This window comes from Ornithorhynchus anatinus, chromosome 7 (assembly GCF_004115215.2).
Source record: "Ornithorhynchus anatinus isolate Pmale09 chromosome 7, mOrnAna1.pri.v4, whole genome shotgun sequence".
Taxonomy (NCBI): Eukaryota; Metazoa; Chordata; class Mammalia; order Monotremata; family Ornithorhynchidae; genus Ornithorhynchus; species Ornithorhynchus anatinus.
The window spans coordinates 27,043,119-27,062,427 of NC_041734.1; the positions used below are offsets into that span (position 1 = coordinate 27,043,119).

A 19,309-nucleotide genomic window follows, 5' to 3' on the forward strand; every position below is an offset into this window, starting at 1 on the left:
ATATGTATATTATGATACTCATTAAGTGCTTACCATGCATCAAGTCCTCTTTTAAATGCTGGGATAGATACAAGCTAATCAGGTTGGACAGAATGGGCTCACAGACTAAATAGGAGGGAGTAGAATTTAATCCCCATTCTACAGATGGGGTAATTGAGGCACAGAGAAAGTAATAATGATAATAATTGTGGTATTTGGTAAGTGTTTACTATGTGCCAAGGACTGTTCTAAGCACTGGGACCGATACAAGGTAATCAGGTTGGACACAATCCCTGTCCCACATGGGGCTTACATTCTTAATCCCCATTTTACAGATGAGGTAACTGAGGGGCAGAGAAGTGAACTGACTTGCCCAAGGTCACACAGCAGACAAGTGACATAGCTAGGATTAGAATCCATGACCTCTAACTCCCAAGCCTGTGCTCTTGCCACTTGGCTTTGACAGTGTCGACCATCCCCTCCTCCTCCGTACCTTATCTCACCTTGGCTTCACGGACTCTGTCCTCTCCTGGTTCTCCTCTTACCTCTCTGGCCGATCATTCTCGGTCTCCTACGCTGGAGCCTCCTCCCCCTCCCATCCTTTAACTGTTGGAGTTCCTCAAGGGTCAGTTCTTGGCCCTCTTCTGTTCTCCATTTACACTCACTCCCTCGGTGAACTCATTCGCTCTCACGGCTTTGACTACCATCTCTACGCAGATGACACACAGATCTACATCTCCGCCCCTGTCCTCTCCCCCTCCCTTCAGGCTCGCATCTCCTCCTGCCTCCGGGACGTCTCCACCTGGATGTCTGCCCGCCACCTAAAACTCAACATGAGCAAGACTGAGCTCCTCATCTTCCCTCCCAAGCCCGGTCCGCTCCCAGACTTCTCCATCACCGTGGATGGCACGACCATCCTTCCCGTCCCACAGGCCCGCAATCTCGGTGTCATCCTTGACTCGTCCCTCTCGTTCACCCCACACATCCTATCCGTTACCAAGACCTGCCGGTTTCACCTCTACAATATCGCCAAGATCCGCCCTTTCCTCTCCACCCAAACGGCTACCTTACTATTACGGGCTCTCGTTATATCCCGGCTAGACTACTGTGTCAGCCTTCTCTCTGACCTCCCTTCCTCCTCTCTCGCCCCGCTCCGGTCTATTCTTCACTCCGCTGCCCGGCTCATCTTCCTGCAGAAACGATCTGGGCATGTCACTCCCCTTCTTAAACAACTCCAGTGGTTGCCTATCGACCTCCGCTCCAAACAAAAACTCCTCACTCTAGGCTTCAAGGCTCTCCATCACCTTGCCCCTTCCTACCTCTCCTCCCTTCTCTCTTTCTACCGCCCACCCCGCACGCTCCGCTCCTCTGCCGCCCACCTCCTCGCCGTCCCTCGGTCTCGCCTATCCCGCCGTCGACCCCTGGGTCACGTCCTCCCGCGGTCCTGGAACGCCCTCCCTCCTCACCTCCGCCAAACTGATTCTCTTTCCCTCTTCAAAACCTTACTTAAAAATCACCTCCTCCAAGAGGCCTTCCCAGACTGAGCTCCTCTTCCCCCTCTACTCCCTCTGCCATCCCCCCTTTACCTCTCCGCAGCTAAAGCCTCATTTTCCCCTTTTCCCTCTGCTCCTCCACCTCTCCCTTCCCATCCCCACAGCACTGTACCCGTCCGCTCAACTGTATATATTTTCGTTACCCTATTTATTTTGTTAATGAATTGTACATCGCCTTGATTCTATTTAGTTGCCATTGTTTTTACGAGATGTTCTTCCCCTTGACGCTGTTTAGTGCCATCGTTCTTGTCTGTCCGTCTCCCCCGATTAGACTGTAAGCCCGTCAAACGGCAGGGACTGTCTCTATCTGTTGCCGACTTGTTCATCCCAAGCGCTTAGTACAGTGCTCTGCACATAGTAAGCGCTCAATAAATACTATTGAATGAATGAATTCTCTGAGCCTACGTGGGGCTCACAGTCTAAGAGGGACCTTAGGACCTAAGGTTGTACAGGGAACTACACAATCACTCAACTAGGAAAATGATTAAATGTGTTTGCTCCTGACAATTGTTTTCCTCTAAAGAAATTTTAAAACAAATTTGAATGCTAGTGAAACTGAACTAAGGCCTCTGGACTGCATTTGGAAACTAGTATGTTTCCAATGGCAGAGAAATTCCATAGGACTTTTAATTAACAGATTTTCATTAAGGATGGGGAAACCAGACTGAGTACATTATACCATGATATCACTCTCTATATAATAATTATCATAATTTTATTATTTTGAAAGAACCTAATATGTTAGGGTATATGCTTTCCTTAGGGAAAGAGGGACTACTTGAGGTAATGAGAGATATATAGGTTTTATAAGATGGAGAAAATATCTGTGGATGGGGAACCAGGAACGGCTTTAAGTGGTTAAGCAGCCACCTCAGGCTCCATGCAGCAAGGGCAGCCATGCGATTCCTCACAGAGATGGCAGCTGTCCTTCCTCTCCCAAAGATCCCTTCCCTTTAAAGAGAGGAAAATGCAACAAAAGGAATCCTTTAGAAGGGAGTAAGTCTTGGTCTCCCAATTGGAATGTGTGGGATTTTAGGATAAAGTGGCTGCATGGACATTAGAAAAACACTCTTTCACAAAACGTTACATATGATAGCAAGGAGAATGGAGGTGGGGTGAGGAGGGGACCAATTTTTCCTCTCCTCAAGGAAGCCAATTGTCTGGAGGTGATCCTGTGGGGAGCTAATGTTTTCCAAAGTTTCAGCAAGGTCGATTCAACCCTACAGAATTAAAGGTGATGCAGCTAATCTTTCCAGATATTAATTTCCCTTTCCATCCCCTCTCTGCTGAAATGGTGTGTTTTCGATTCTGCCCTTAAATGCTAGTCTATACAGGGCATATTGCTGATGGAAAGTGAGTGGATAATACTAGCTAATTCACCCCACTCCTTCCCCAAGCTATCAGGTTGCCCAGCTGTTGCTGGGAGTAAAAGGATTTTCTCCCGTCTTCCTGGAGTTCAGACAGATGGTTCCTGTGAGCCGATCAGAACGGCATACTGTGGATATTCCTGCTCAGCTCTGATAGAACAAACAACACATGGATGTCCCATCAGCCCAGCACAAACATTAGCTACATTTCTGAGGAACGGGTTGGTATTTGCAGCAGATCTGAGTCAAAATGAATTTCAAATTAAAGATAGCACCTCCAGAGAAAATGTGGTTTCCCCAAGAGCTACCTGTTGTCCAGATAGTGAGTAGTTTTTCCCATGTGCCTTAAAATAAAAACACTGAAAATATGATTTTGCTGAAAGTCAGAAGGCAAGGGGAAATTGTACAAATAATGTCTGCCTATATTGTTTGTTAGTCCTGCCTTTCTGCAATAAAGACTAGTGATTTGAATCCTTGTGCTATTACTTATGGACAGTCAAACATGGTTGAATGGGCTGAACTAAAATCATGTCATCTTTAATAATTCTTTCTCTTATTAACAGTTTAATAAGTTCCCAGTGGGCACTTAAGTTTAAGGAAATAAATATGGGACAGAAAATCAAGAATAATGACATATTTTTGCAAATGCACAGACTATTAGAATATTTAGAAACTGCCAGCATCTTTCTTTGGAAATAGGAAAAACATTATATGTGACCCTGGCAAAACAGACCTAACTGAAGCAAAACATACTGAAACACCCAGAGAGACTCTCTACTCTGCAGTACTAGTCAACTTGGGCTGGCAGCAGTGAGAATTCTTTTGGGGGTCACTATTGACCCATCCAAAGGGAATACTTTGTCAAGATCTGGCTTTAGGGATGAAAAGCAGCTTGGCCTAGTGGATAGAGCACGGGCCTGGGAGTCAAAATTATCTAGGTTCTAATCCCTGCTCCGCACTTGCCTGCTGTATGACCTTGGCCTTAACTTCTTCATGCTTCAGTTACCTCATCTGAAAAATGGGGATTAAGACAGTGAGCCCCATGTGAGGCAGGGACTGTGTCCAGCCTGACAACCTTGTATCTACCCCCGAAGTTAGCACAGTATCTGCTAGATAGTAAGCATTTAACAAATACATGAAAGTCCAATGGAATTTCAGGCCCAGATCCAGGATTGTTGGGATCTGCTTTGTGGTCTTACCCCCAAAATACTGGGTAATTTTCCTGTCCCAGTACTCTTTCCTCAGTGTTTGTAGGGCTGGAAAATATGATTCACATGACAGAATTAGAACAAAGGAATCCAAATGACCTACTAGGTCAGTCCCTCAAGAGGCAGATGCAAGACTTAAAATACTTGGTGGACAAAATTTCCGATTGTTTTTCACAAGTGCCCATTTAGCCACTTTCAACAGGAATCAATCCATTTGTGCTAGTTACTGAGTGCTTACTGTGTTCAAAGCACTATAGTATAAGTAACATTGGTATTTGTTGGTATTTAAGCACTTACTATGTGCAGAGCACTGTTCTAAGTGCTGGAGTAGCTACAGGGTAATCAGGTTGTCCCATGTGAAGCTCCCAGTCTTAATCCCCATTTTACAGATGAGGTAACTGAGGCACAGAGAAGGTAAGTGACTTGCCCACAGTCACACAGCTGACAAGTCGCAGAGTGGGGATTCGAACCCACGACCTCTGACTCCCAAGCCCGGGCTCTTTCCAATGAGTTGGGAGACAAGTTCCCTGCCCACAATTAGTTTACCACTTAGGGGGAAACAAATGGACAGCTTGGATTGCTGCATGAAATAGGACTAGGCTGCAAATTATATAGAGTTTTTATTCTAGCCATAGGCTATGATCCAAAGTGGGACAGTTTTAGAGAGTGATGTGGGTGCAAAGAGAAACTGAGGACAGTAGGCCTGGGTGGGTGTGTCCTCTGTGTGGAGCCTGGCTGAGTAAGAGAATTTCCAGGCCGGCATTATTTGCAACCAGCCACATTCCACCACAGTCTCTTACTTAGGTGAATAGCCTTGCTTGGATCCCACCCATCAGGAATGAGCTGTTAAGGAGACACACTTGCTTAGGGTCTCAGATGTCAAGCTTTTGGAAGACACTGTTGAGCACTTAATGACAGTGACTATCTTGTCCCTCATGAAGATTATTCCCCCTGGGCAAACTGGGGTTGTTACAGGGATGAGGCAAGTTTGGGAGCTTGGGAGAATGGGAGACAAGTAGTCTGGGGAATTACGTGATGGAAATTTTTGTCATATAGGAAGTAGTAAATTGTCCCACCATCTGCACCATCTCCTTTTCTTCTTCTCATCCCAAATGAGAGAAAAACATAATAATAGTGGTATATATTAAACATTTAATATGTGTCAAGCACAGTTCTAAGTGCTGGGTTAGATACAGCTTAATCAGGTTGGACACAGTCCTTGTCCCACATTGGGCTCACAGTCTAAGTAGGTGGGAGAACAGGTAATTAATCCCCATTTTGAAAATGAGGAAATCACAGTACAGAGAAGTTAAGTGACTTGCTCGAGGTCACACAGCAAGCAATTGGCAGAATCAGAATTAGAACCCAGGACCTCTGACTCCTGGGCCCAAGCTCTTTCCATTGGGACAGTCCCCCTAGATTGTAAACTTGTTGTGGGCTGGAAATGTGTCTGTTTATTGTTGTATTGTGCTCTCCCAAGCACATATTACAGTGCTCTGCACACAGTAACTGCTCAATAAATAGCACTGAATGAATGGCCAAGGAAGCATGGCCAAGTCTATGGTAGAAGCTATTTCGATTAAAGTTGCCTCTGTTTTCTTTAATGTGGTTGTCACATTTTGGTAGGCAAAGAGAGAAGCAGGCAACCGTATAAGAATTTGAACTTGCAGGAGGGAATAAACTCTATACCAGCTAACAAACCGTGCTTCTCCAGCCTGCTCCTAGAAGGGATAAAAGTGGCCTCAATAAATATTGGATTCTGTATTAATCCTTAATAATCACACCATTCAATTAAAGATAGGTCACATATAAATGCTTGACAGAAATAAATGCAGCTGTTTCCTCCCACCTTCAAAAGATATAAACACACATCTTTTTTTTTCCCTTTTGCTAATTAGTTTCTTTCCTTCTAACTTGCTTCTTGGGCTACTGCTTGGCAGTTCAGTGAGCCATGCCCCCCCCCCCTTCTCCCTCCCCTCTCAGGATTTACCTAGACCCCATCTTTGGCCATAGTCAGGGAAAGAGCCACTTTCCCTTGCCCCAAGAGTCAGAGATGCTCTGGTCCCTCTTCTGTTATCAGCAGTTCTTGATTAAAAACCATATTCTGGTATGGCTTTGGTTTGACAGTGCCCCATGAGAATTTTGAACTTTAAAGAGGAACCTTTTGCTTGGGCAGGTAGGGAAAGAGGAGAACTAACACCCAAGCTGTTTGTGATTATGATGGCAGGACTGTAGAATGGCTCAAAGGAAAATTGAAAGGAAGCCTACACCCCCTGCCCTTCACCCCCCGTCAACCAGAACTGTCTTCCCCATTCTGTTCCATATGCTAATCAAAGGATATTCTGAGTCTCGCAAAAAGCCATCAACCCTTATTGAGAATGAGATAGAATGCATCTCTCCACAGCCTTGGCAAGCATTCACACCCTGCTGGGCGGATTGAGAGTAGTGGTAGACAAAGATGAATTAAAAAAAAAAACCCTCCTAAAATATGAATAGAAAGTTGATGATAATCTACCAGTTCTATTATGTAAAGGGTAAAGAAATACATAATTGAGTTTCCTTGGTCTCTTACAGTATAGAATAGGCATCTTGATGAGAATTTCCAATGATTTACAGCAGAACTGGGAAACTTGTGCCAATAACAATAAAAAGGAACCATCCAGAATACCAGGAGAAATTCATTATCATTTTAAATCTAAGCAGAATTTGTAGTTCTCTCCCTTCTCCTGATGTCTTTGTACACTTTGGATTTTCTCCACTAATGTGAATTGACCAGAGGGAACCATCATCTTTCCAGAGCCTGCGGACTCACCTGGCACTCTGTTACCAAGGCCATGAGGAAAACGATTGCCAAAAATGAATGAAGTGATCCTTGATACTGGCCTTCCCTCAAGCTAAGTAAAGCTGTAGTTCTGAGAGAGCATTGGCTCTAGATGGGTGATCACTGATGCGGTGAGAAAACTGTACGCCACTGCCTCCTCCCCACAGCCATCTAAATGTGTTTCAGCATGATGGAGTGTATTGTTCAAGAAAGGGGATATTGAGAAATATCTGACAAGCCCCACTGCAGGTGAAGCAAACCCTCCTTTTTAAAGTAATCATTCTGTGGGTATATAGGCTGCTTTCTGATTACATAATTATGCTGTTTCTTGGTTATGGGGTAGTACCAATATTGCTATTTTGATTCTCAGACCAAAAAGGAAACAGACAAAAGTACTCAAATCTACATCTACTCCTTGAGAAAACAACACACAATGGAGCATAATAAAAAGGCTCAAGATCTATTATTTCAATGTTTGCAGCTAAAAATACCTTCAGAGTTTGTCTTTCAGAGTACCAGGCTTTTATGTATTCCTCCTGGGACACTTTCTATTTGCATCTTTCCCATTGCATTTAGATGCTCCAGACAAGAGCAGCAGCAGCATCATAATGATTGTGGTATCTTTTAAGTGGTTACTATGAGGCATGCTCTATGAGACATACTAAATGCTGGGAGAGATACAAGATAGAGTGGAGATTATCCCTGTCTCTCTCAGGTCTCACAGTCTAAGTAGGGGGAAGAACATGAATTTTATCCCCATTTTACAGATGAAGAAACCAAGGCAGAGGGAAGTCAAGCAACTGGCCCAAGACCACCCAGCAGACAAGTGGCAGAGTCAGAACCCAGAACTCTTTCCACTAGGGCATGCTGCTTCACTAACACCATTAAAAGTATTGTTACAAAGGGAAATAAACATTCAGATTAGCATTTCCCAGTCTCAAAATGCATTATGTATTAGCATGTCATTTTCCCCTCACTCAAGTTATCTATTGACTCCTTTCTTAAAAAAATTCAGTCCACATCTCCCCACATCTCCTCCTCAACAATCTCCAATTGTTGACCAACCATTCTACAAAAAACAGAGACTCCTTACTATCAGCCCAACTCCACTTAGAACTGTTAAGGTCTGCACCATTTTGGAAACTCTTTTGGGGGATAAAAAGATGGAAAAACTGAATATTGGAAGAGTCCCTCTCTTTAGTTGCCATTAGCTATTATTCCATCAATGATATGTACTGAACACTAACTTTGTGTATAGCACTGTACTAAGAACTTGGGAAAATATAATGCAATAATCAGTCATTTGTATTTATTGAGCACTTACTGTGTGCAGACCACTGAACTAAGTGCTTGGGAGAGCACACTATAACATGATAACAGACACATTCCCTGCCTACAGTAATTTAGTCTAGAGGGAGGGATGGTTAGTTTATTATATTACAGAGAGAGGAAATGGCTATTAGGACATTTATGTAAGTACTGTGGGGGTGGGGTGAGTATCTAAGTGCTTAATAATAACAATAATAATAATGGTATCTGTTAAGCACTTACTATGTGCCAAGCGCTGTTCTAAGCACTGGGATAGATATAAGGTTATCACGTTGTCCCACGTGGGGCTCACAGTCTTAAGCCCCATTTTACAGATCAGAGAACTGAGCCCCAGAGAACTAAAGTGACTTGCCCAAGGTCACACAGCAGATAGGTGTTGAGGAGGGATTAGAACCCAGGACCTTATGACTCTCAGGTCTGGGCTCTATCCACTATGCCACTCTGCCTCAGGGGTACAGAGTGTAGAGAATAGGTAACCCAAGAGTAGGGTGAATTGTTGTACAGAAATGAGAGGTTAGTGTGGGGCAGATACTTGGAGCATATATGATTTTATTAGGGCTTTGAAGATTGAAAAGAGGTGGACTGACAGATATCAAGGGGTAAAGTGTAAGGGACTGAGTGGTGAAAAAAATGAGATTGAGGTTTAGTAAATAGGTTGGTGTTAGAGGAGTGAAGGATAGGTGCAGGATTACAGTCGTGGAATTACAGAGGCAAGATAGGAGGGGGAAAACTAATTGAGTATCTTAAAGTTAATAGTAAGGAGTTTCTGTTTTGTCCAAAGATGGATAGTCAACCTTTTGAACTTGTTGAGGAGCTGAGAGATGTGTATGGAATTTTTTTTTTAGAAAAATGATCAGGCAGCAAAGTGAAGAATGACAGGAGGCAGGAAAGAAGGCTGATCTAGGGAAGCAGTACAGCCTTGTAAATAGAACATGGGCCAGAGAGTCAGAAGGACCTGTGTTGTAATCCCAATTCAACACTTGTCTGCTGTGTGACCTTGGACATGTCACATAACTTCTCTGTGTCTCAGCTACCTCATATGTAAAAAGAGGATTAAGACTGTGTCCAACCATATTAGCTTGTAACTACCCTAGAGCTTAATATCACACACATAGTTAGGGTTTAACACATACTATAGAAAGGTAGGTTATGATAAGTGCTTGGATCTGCATGGTAGGGATTTGGATGGAGTGGAAGGGGTGGATTCTAGAGATGTTAAGAAGGTAGTATTTGGTAAGAGACTGCAGGTTGAATGAGGGAGATAAGGATAATGCTAAGATTATGGCCTTGTGAGGCAGGAAAGATAGAGGTGATGTCTACAGTGATAGGAAAGTCAGAAGGAGGACAAAGTTTGGGTGGGAAGATGAGTACTGTTTAGAACTTTTTAAGTTTGAGGTGTTGGCAAGACACCCAGGTAGAGATGGCCTGAAGGCAGTCAACTGACGTTTAATCTCACTGGTCCCAAATCACACAAAGGTTTGTGCTTATATGAGAAGGAGGGAAAGGCAAACAACCAGAATTCCTCACGATCTCAAGACTCTGGAGAGCATATTTGAAAGGGGGACTCTACTGAACTCAGATATAGGAAATCATGCACCTTTTTCTATGACAGAAGATGAGAATTTCCTTTAGCTACTGTGCTCAACCTGAAACTTGTTCTTTTTTTGCGTGCTTTACTATATTCCCTTCTTTTTATTATGGTTTTCTAGGTGATACTAATAAAATCTCTGATTACTCAAACAAGATTTTGTTTTCAATAGTTAATGCCCTGTTAAATGTGTTTGCTGTCTATTTACATTATTTTCTTATCTCAGAGACTTCAAACAATTTAGTCATTGAACAATTTAGATAAGCCACAAAAGTCGGATGAAAGTATTTGAGCAAGAATGACCTAATCCAAAGTGCAATTATAAACAAAAATGTTTTAAAGAGAAATCACAGAATGCCTTTCAAGCAAGATATATATGGAAAATTTGAATTGTGCTGAAAAAAATCAGTGGAATGAAAGGACACAGGAAAAGATGAGGCCAAGCTGTTAGCATTATGTCTCCATCACTTCAAATTATTTGAAACCTGGATAGTTACTCAATGATGAGATTCGATACCACCACTACTCAATGAAATATAATTCATTAATCACCTAAAATCAGTGACAAGGTCATCTAGTAAAAAATAGACCATAGTGATATCTAATGATATAGCTACTTATCGCTTACTCTACTGAGACAAATTTAACTTCAAGGAATGGAAAGACAATTAATTTTATAGATTGATAGAAAAAGTCCTGGTTTTATTAATTGCAGTAAAAAAAATCTAATAACACCATCAGATGTTGTTTCTCATTCTAAGAAAGGAATAATATGGAAAATTATCACAAATTTTGATGACCCAGAAATGACAGAATCATTTCCAAAAGTGCAGAATCTTCTGGAAACTCTTCTAGATTATAGAAATGTTAGAGTAAAAACCAACAAAAATATTCAGCTCATATAAATGAGCAGAAGCCAAGGAGGAGCCAAGCATAACTCATTGTTACCTTGACTAGCTTGAAAAATAAAACCTCTAATTAGAAACAAAAGAGAACTTGGAGAACAATCTGTGTCAAAAAAGAATACAGTAGCAGAAAATATTATTAGTATTCTATTGAATGATTGACTGCTATAACTCTGTTCCTTGTGGAATTTAATGCTACACTATACCATCATGGGGATTAACTGTGAGCCTCACGTGGGACAACCTGATTACCCTGTATCTCCCCCAGTGCTTAGAACAGTGCTCTGCACATAGTAAGCGCTTAACAAACACCAACATTATTATTACCAAATCAATCATTGATATTTATTGAATGCTTACTCTGTTGCAGAGTCCTGTACTAAATGCTTGGGAAAATACAATAGTACAGAGTTGGTAGATGTTATGCTGAAAGATTGCAATATGTACAATCTAGAGAAATCCCTGCTCTAATTGGTCTAATTGACCTAGGCCAGGATTCCTAAGTTCCATATGATGTTATAAAACCGTTCTCTGCAAGGATTTCAACTCCTTCTCTGCTCCATTCTCCCCTCACCTGGTTTTTCCCCCCCATCACTTCGCAAGTACTGACTCACAGGCCGAGTTCTTTGACTTGTTTGGAGTCTCAGGAGAAAGACAGCATAGATGGGGATGGATAGTAGAGGAAGAGATTTTACAATGACTTAGGATGGATCCTGGCCTAATGCACTAAAGAGAGTGAGAAATAGAAAGAGAGGTGGGAGGACAGGTGGGTGGGAGGACAGGTATTCAATAGCATTCAATAGTATTTATTGAGCGCTTACTGTGTGCAGAGCACTGTACTAAGCGCTTGGAATGAACAAGTCGGCAACAGATAGAGATAGTCCCTGCCGTTTGATGGGCGACAGGTGCCGGCCTAGAGGAGGGAGACCCATGCTAAGGACTGAATATATTCCTTGGATCAACTTTTTAGGGTTAAATTATCTTTGCTCCACAGTTATGATTGCAGGGTGGACTTTATGTTGTCAAATTAATTTTTTGTAATTGCCTTTATACCCATTTTGAAGTTCTAATTGCATAATTACTGTAATCCTATAATGGTGCAGTTGGAACAAGCATCACTAACATCCAAGAACACAAGAAAACCTTTGAAACATTGCAACTGGGATTAAGACTGACCCTCCTTCCTAGGTTTGAACAGCCTTATTCTCAGAGCTTTAATTGCAGTAAAATGCTTATCCCAAGTGGGACCAATTCACCTTTGGCGGGAAACTTCCTGGGAACACCTATGGAGGAAGGATATAGGGGACTAATCAAATGAGTCAAACTCTTTCCTCTAAGGTCACAGTGAAAAATGCCCAAGTGGGCTGCTAAGGACGCTATGCAGCTTACAGTGATATGTTCAGGGCAAGATGTAAAACCAATATCCTGTGCACCTGGGGTCATTTATCATCAGTGGCAGTCTACCTAAGAACCAATATTGATTTCTCACAAATTACACCCAGAGTAACCTTGTTATGTCATCACAAAATCCTCACCCTGTTTCATTTAGCTGTGGACTCCTTTCTCAATGTGTAGTATTAAATTTCCTGTATGATCATTTGCCATTTGGAAACTTGGCCCAAAGCCATTTAATGGGTTCCATTACAGTTACTCAGAGAGAAGCTTATTTAATAGAGTATGAGCCCCGTTTGGGACAGGGACTATATCTGGCCTGATTTTCGTATATCTAGCCCAGCACTTAGTACGGTGTTTAGCACATAATAAGTGATTAAGCAATACCACAACTATCATTAATATCTTTTTCAAATGGAATTGGCCCAAGACTATTTTTACCACCCTGAAAGCCGTGAGAATTTTTTTTTGTAATTGAACATTCCCTAAATTATCTTTTAATCAGATAATCCTTGAATTAAAGCTGTTCCAACTGTAGACTTGAGTGAATTTTTGAAGCTGAGGAGATTTCTTTATTTTTATGGTATTTGTTAAGCCCTTACTATGTGCCAGGCACTGTACTAAGCACTGGGGTAGAACTAGCTATTTGGACTAATAGCTTAGGTTGGACCCTGTCCCTGTCCCACATGGGGCTCTGTCTTAATCTTATGTCTATCAAGATTTTGTCAAGCTTCAGTTCTGGGTCCCCTTGTATTTTTTATCTACACTCACTGCGGCAGAAAATTCATTCATGTCAACCTTCTCAGAGTACCTCGATCTCATCTATTCATTCAATCGTAATTATTGAGCACTTACCATGTGCAGAGCACTGTACTAAGCGCTTGGAAAGTACAATTCGGCAACAAATAGAGACAATCCCTACCCAACAACGGGTTCACAGTCTAGAAGGGGGAGACAGACATCAAAACAAAAAAAGTAGACAGGCATCAATAGCATCAATATAAAAAAATAGAATTATAGGTATATGCACATCATGAATAAAATAGAGTAATGAATATGTACATATATACAAAAGGGCTGTGGGGCAGGGAGGGAGGTAGAGCAGAGGGAGGGAGTAGGGTAGCAGAGGAATAGGGGGGCTCAGCCTGGGCAGGCCTCCTGGAGGAGGTGAGCTTTCAGTAGGGCTTTGAAGGAAGGAAGAGAGGTAGTTTGACAGATGTGAAAAGGGATGGCATTGCAGGCCAGAGGTAGGACATGGGCCAGGGGTTGATGGCAGGACAGGTGAGAACGAGGCACAGTGAGAAGGTTAGCACCAGAGGAGCAGAGTGTGCAGGCTGGGCAGCAGAAGGAGAGAAGGGAGGTGAGGTAGGAGGGGGCAAGGGGATGGAGAGCTTTGAAGCCAATATTGAGGAGTTTTTGCTTGATACGAAGGTTAATAGGCAACCACTGGAGATTTTTGAGGAGGGGAGTTACATGCCCAGAGCATTTCTGCAGAAAGATAATCTGGGCAGCAGAGTAAAGTATAGACTGAAGTGGGGAGATACCGGAGGTTGGGAGATCAGAAAGGATCTATCATCTATCTCACCATTGACCTCTCAACCACATCTTACCTCTGGCCTGGAATACCCTTCCTCTTCCTATACTACTGACAATTACTCTCCCTCACTTCAAAGCTTACTGAGGGCACATTTCCTCAAAGAGGCCTTCCTTAAGTCCTTTTCTTCCTCTCCCTTCTGTGTCACTCTGACTTGCTCTTTTGATTTATTCCCCCTTCCAACCCCACAGCACTTATGTATGTATCCATAATTTAAGTATTTACTTACATTAATGTCTTTCTCCCCCCTCTGGACTGTAAACTCACTGTGGGCAGGGAATGTGTCTGTTATATTGTTATATTTTACTTTCCCATGCATGCAGTACAGTGCTCTTCACACAGAATGTGCTCAATTAATATGATTGTTTGATTTATTCATCCCCATTTTGCAGATGAGGTAACTGAAGCACAAAGAAGTTAAGTGGCTTACCCAAGGTCACACAACAGACAAGTGGCAGAGCCGGAATTAGAACCCGGGTCCTTCTTACTTCCAGGCCCATGCTCTTCCTACTAGGCTACTCTACTTCTAGTAGGCTACTCTGCTTCTTTCAGGAAGGGGTTAGGAAACAAGACCAAAGACTTACTTTGATTCTGTAAAAATCCACAACATGGCCAAATCTGGAATTCTACATGCATACTATATCTTAGGAAAGCTATAGTGCAGTTGGGGAAGGTGCACAGAAGGGAAAAAATGTTGATCAAGATAATAACAATTATGGGTATTTGTTAAATGCTTACTATGTGCCAAGCACTGTTCTAAGTCCTGGGATAGATACAAGGTTATCAGGTTTACCCACATGGGGCTCACAGTCTTAATCCCCATTTTACAGATGAGGTAAATGAGACACAGAGAAGTTAAGTGACTTCAGAGAAGCAGCATGGATCAGTGGAAAGAGCACGGGCTGGGGAGTCAGAGGGCATGGGTTCAAATCCCAGTTCAGCCGTTTGCCAGCTGTGTGACTTTGGGCAAGTCACTTAACTTCTCTGTGACTCAGTTACCTCATCTGGAAAATGGGGATGAAGACTGTGAGCTCCCCATGGGACAAGCTGATTACCTTGTATTCTCCCCAGTGCTTAGAACAGTGTGTTGCACACAGTAAGTGCTTAACAAATGTCATAATAATAATAACTTGCCCAAAGTCACACAGCCGATTAGTGGCAGAGCCAGAATTAGAACCCATGACCTCTGATTCCCAAGCCCGTGTTCATTCCACTATATATCTGGTTGCAATGTGAGAGTCAAAATACTGAGCTGGCTGGACCATTACAGATTTTAAGAGATTGCAATCAAGGATATAGACTTTTCATCTTCTCTCTGGGCCATACATTCCCACCAGCCAAGTAAGAATGGGCATGCTACAATAACAGGAGTTCTGGGCTCCAGCTTACATTCTTGTTCATTTCAGACTTTTGAGGAGCCAAACCAATCAGTCTATCAACTGATCAATCTTATTTTTTGAGCACTTACTGTGGGCAGAAACTGTACTAAGCACTTGAGAGAGTATACTATAACAGGAACTTATTTCTTGCCCAAGTCAAAGGGTGACACAGAAGGGAATCAGATGGAAATATCAGTGAATCGGATTTCTGGAGGCTACTAAAGTGGCACAAGTGAAGGGTGGAGCCAGCCCAGGAAGTGTGTCCCCCTCCCCTGTAATTTATTTTAGTGTCTGTCTCCCCAGGGAGATTGCAAGCTCTTTGAATGCAGGGATCGTAACTTAGTATCTCTACTGGCTTTTACAAAATGCTTAGTATGGTGCTTCATATAGGGAGGCACTCAATAAATATTATCAATTGATTGATCATCCCTCCTGATTTTCATCTTGGAAATCTCTCTTCTAACCCCAAACCTACAGGAGTGAAACAATCCCTGAGACTGAATATACACATCTATGGAAATTGCCTTGTCTTGGGAAAAAGGGATCCTCTCAGGGTCACACCTGGAGAGTTTCCAGTACTCTACCAGTCATGACTACAGGAGGGAGAGTCAAGCAGAGGCATACCTATTCCACTCCTACCTTGGGAAGTGGCTTGGGAGTGGAAGGCAATCTGCTATAAGTCAAAACTCACCTGTGCTGTGCAGCAGCAGCATGGGAGAGAGCCGAGGGCAGAGACTCATTTACTATGCGGAAGGAGGCAATTAAGTAAACCACTTCCACATTTTTACCAAGGAAACTCTAAGGATACCCTACCAGAATGTTTGCAGATGGAAGTGGGGCATTCTGAGAGAGATGTGTCTATGCGTCGCTCTGGGTCGGATGCAACTCAACAGCATAAGACAACAACAGGACAAAGAAAAGGGATGGTTCTATAGATATGCAGTACCCGAGAGAATTTGTCCGGGGACCCTGACATCAGCAGATCTACATGATTGGCAGAGAGTATTTCCAGCTCCCCCCAACCAACCCTGGATATCTCAGAATGTTGCTCTGTCCAGGTCATTTGCAAAGGAGCATGGGACCAAGTTAAGACCTTCAGGATCATGGGCAACACTTGTCAACTGAGCTAATCAGGAAGCAGCATTTGGCCCAAAACTCTCTCTGCATGGAGAAAACATAGCACTAGTTCAGCCATACCAACAATGACAGGAATTCTCATTAAAAATGCCATTTGTTTTGACTTGTGAAGACTTGTCTAGGGCTAGGAAGTTAGAATGGTGCTCCACTATTTCCTGTGCTGTTAAATGGAAGATATTATCTCTTTGGAGAATTATTGAATTATCAGGAATTTGGGGCTGTTAAAGAGAGTTTGGTCATGGAGGCAAGAGGGTCAGAGATGTTATTTTGAAGATTTCATTCATCAATTATCTGACTCATGATAACTTAAGATCATAAGCAACATCATTCCAGGGTGAGATCAGTCATCTACCCTTCTCAGGGTCCTGTCCCTGACAGTGACAATGAGTTATTTGAAGGAATTACGTTTTGGGTGCCTGCCTGGAGACCCAGCCATAGAGGTTAGGGATGGAACTTCTAAAATTCTAATGTTTCCCTCTTTATCCCAAACTGTTCCATTTTGGACATTTCAACCCTCCCTTTAAGCTCTTCTTGAACATTTTGATATTTTCCAAGTTAATTATATCATTTGTATATGGATAGCTTTGATTGACGATGTTCATTCTTCTTACAAATGATCAAAGGTATCTACTGAGCAGTTACTATGTGCAGAGCGCTTAACAAAGCACTTGCAGAAGTACAATACAATAGACTAGGTAGATGTGATCCCTGCTCACAAAGAACTTACAGTTTATGGAGAATGACAGACATTAAACTAAATTTGAGATGGGAGAAATAGGGGAAAGGCATATGCATAAGGTCTATGGGGCTGGGGATTGCATCGTGTTGAAGGGATAAACAGCCAAGTTAACACAGAGGGGAGGATAGATAGAGGTTAGGGTTAAGGACCAATGCAGCTTATTTTCTTATTGGAAAGTGTAATTGATGAAAAGCTGTAGGACCATGGAGAATAGTCCTAATTCCAAGAATCAGGGTCCTCTCCTCTTGGAAAGACTCAAGGGAACATAATTTGCAAAATAATCTGTGACATTAATTATTGAGCAGAAATGTGCTAATTGTAAAGAAGCAATCACATGAAGCCATTGCTGATGATTGGTAGCAAAAGAAATGACCTGGGAGTGGAACTGCATATTACAGTGTAAAGATAAAAGAAAAGGGGAGCTTAATTTGGCACACTATGTAACATCCATTGCGATCCTATCTGTCGCAAAGTGGTGCAAGCCCAAGACCCACAGAGCAAGAGAATTCCTGGAGGAAAACTGGAGGGAGAGAATTTAGGCTGATCAGCAATGATTAAAAAAAAAACTAAAGCCTCCACAGTTCCTCTTATTACACTGTGGAAAAGTTTTCCAAAGGGAAAAATCACTCAGCTGAGCCCCAAAGGAATTTGGACTCTCCTTTATTTCTCTTTTGCTCAATTTTTCTGAGATTCCAAGCTCTGGAGGACTTGCTAATTTTTTTTCTCTGTACAGGTATGGACATTTTAGCACTTCTGATACTCACTCCTCACTGCCCCCAGCATTTATATATGCATTTTTTTACTGTATTGCTTCCCCTACCTGCTGTTTATTTCATTGTCTGTCTCCCTGATAGATTACTAACTCCTTGAAGGGAGAGATCTTGTCTACTTACTGTACCATACTCTCTCAAGCTGTTAGTATAGGGCTCCTCCACAGCATGCCAACAAATGTCACTGATTTGTTGTGATTGATTGCTTTTTATAGTCCAGTCCTGTATGAGATTTCTAACTCCATAGTTCAGGAGTTAGTGAACTGTCCCCAAAACTAGAGTTCATGAGTTTTCCAACACATTTCATCCATGCTATAGTTCCAGTGGAAACAGAACTCCTCTGGGTATCGGTAGACCTGGTTGTAATGCCAGTTTGTTGGGGTTTTTTTGTTTTTTGTTTGGGGGTAGTCATCAGTTTCTGATCCAAGAAAGACCAAGGGAGGAATTGACAACCTCTTTTTGAACAAGAGGGCCAAACAAAATAAAACATTTGAGCAGTGGGTATGCATAAAGCCAACCATATGGTTTAAACATACATTAATGTAGCTTACTTCACTATGGGGTATAAGCAGTAATAATAACAACAAAAACAATACTACTACCACATCACCTACTACTACACTGATATTGCATTTGCATGGCCATTTTCCAATGAGACTTCTGCTACTACATTATTTAAAATGCCTCACCACACCCATGCCACTCCTGTTCCACCTCCCTGTTCCACTCCCTACCTTTTGCAATCCTGAATTTATGCAGCACCTGTGCATCCCTGTGGTGTCCACATCAGGTAGGAACCCTTTCCAGGGAAGTGATTCAGCTGGTAGAATCAGCCTGCAAATCAGAGGGTCCCGAAACACCTTTCCAAGCCAGAGGTTTCTCCGTAACAAGGCAGGGAGAGGTGGGTTGGTGCCATTCCTCTGATTCTGGGTCTGGAGACATTCCCTCCCTTGTCCCCTGATCCCATGTCCCCCAATCCTATCCTCTGATCTCCAGCTTTACCCTCCTGCAAGAGGCTGCAAAATACCTCAGGCCACACTCTGCTGCTTCTTCTGTGGAATGCACTGGAACCTGGTCAACATCTTCCCCTAGGCTGCAGCATCCCCACACCTCTCTTTGGTTCTGCTCCCAGTCACCTTGTCCACCCCCTATCTTCGCTGCTATGCACATTCAATGTTTCCCCTCCCTCTACCCAGATCGAGAGCTACATTTGGTTCTAAGCAGAGCCAGGTGTGGCTCACAAGCTACAGGCATCCAGACCTTGACTCAGAGCACTCTGAGAGGTGTATAGGCCCAACAGCAATCTTGAAAATAAATTGACTCATGTGGGTGGAAAAGGCTGCAGTGATCACCAAAGCAACTGCCAGCTGGATCAGCACACTAAGGGACAACAGGAAGGCTGATACTATGGTCACTTTGTTTGTAAACTGGTCCTGTGTGAATAGAAGTAAAATAAGGAGGGTGGCTTGGTGAGGGAGGAGGATAGATAGAGAAGGGTGTGTGTGTGCGTGTGTGTGTGAGTGTGTGCTAGAGGTATAAAGAGAATGG

The 19,309-nt window shown here is 42.7% G+C and overlaps 1 protein-coding gene and 1 non-coding gene across 6 annotated transcripts in view; one reads left to right on the plus strand and one right to left on the minus strand.

The window, feature by feature from the left end:
• Positions 1–19,309, minus strand: part of ERBB4 (erb-b2 receptor tyrosine kinase 4) — a 1,160,668-nt gene that overhangs the window by 16,461 nt on the left and 1,124,898 nt on the right. The gene's annotated exons all lie outside the window — the stretch shown is intronic.
• On the plus strand, positions 15,659–15,796 carry LOC114813530. Its single transcript, XR_003761247.1, has one exon. It is a non-coding gene; the product is annotated as a small nucleolar RNA SNORA7 (small nucleolar RNA).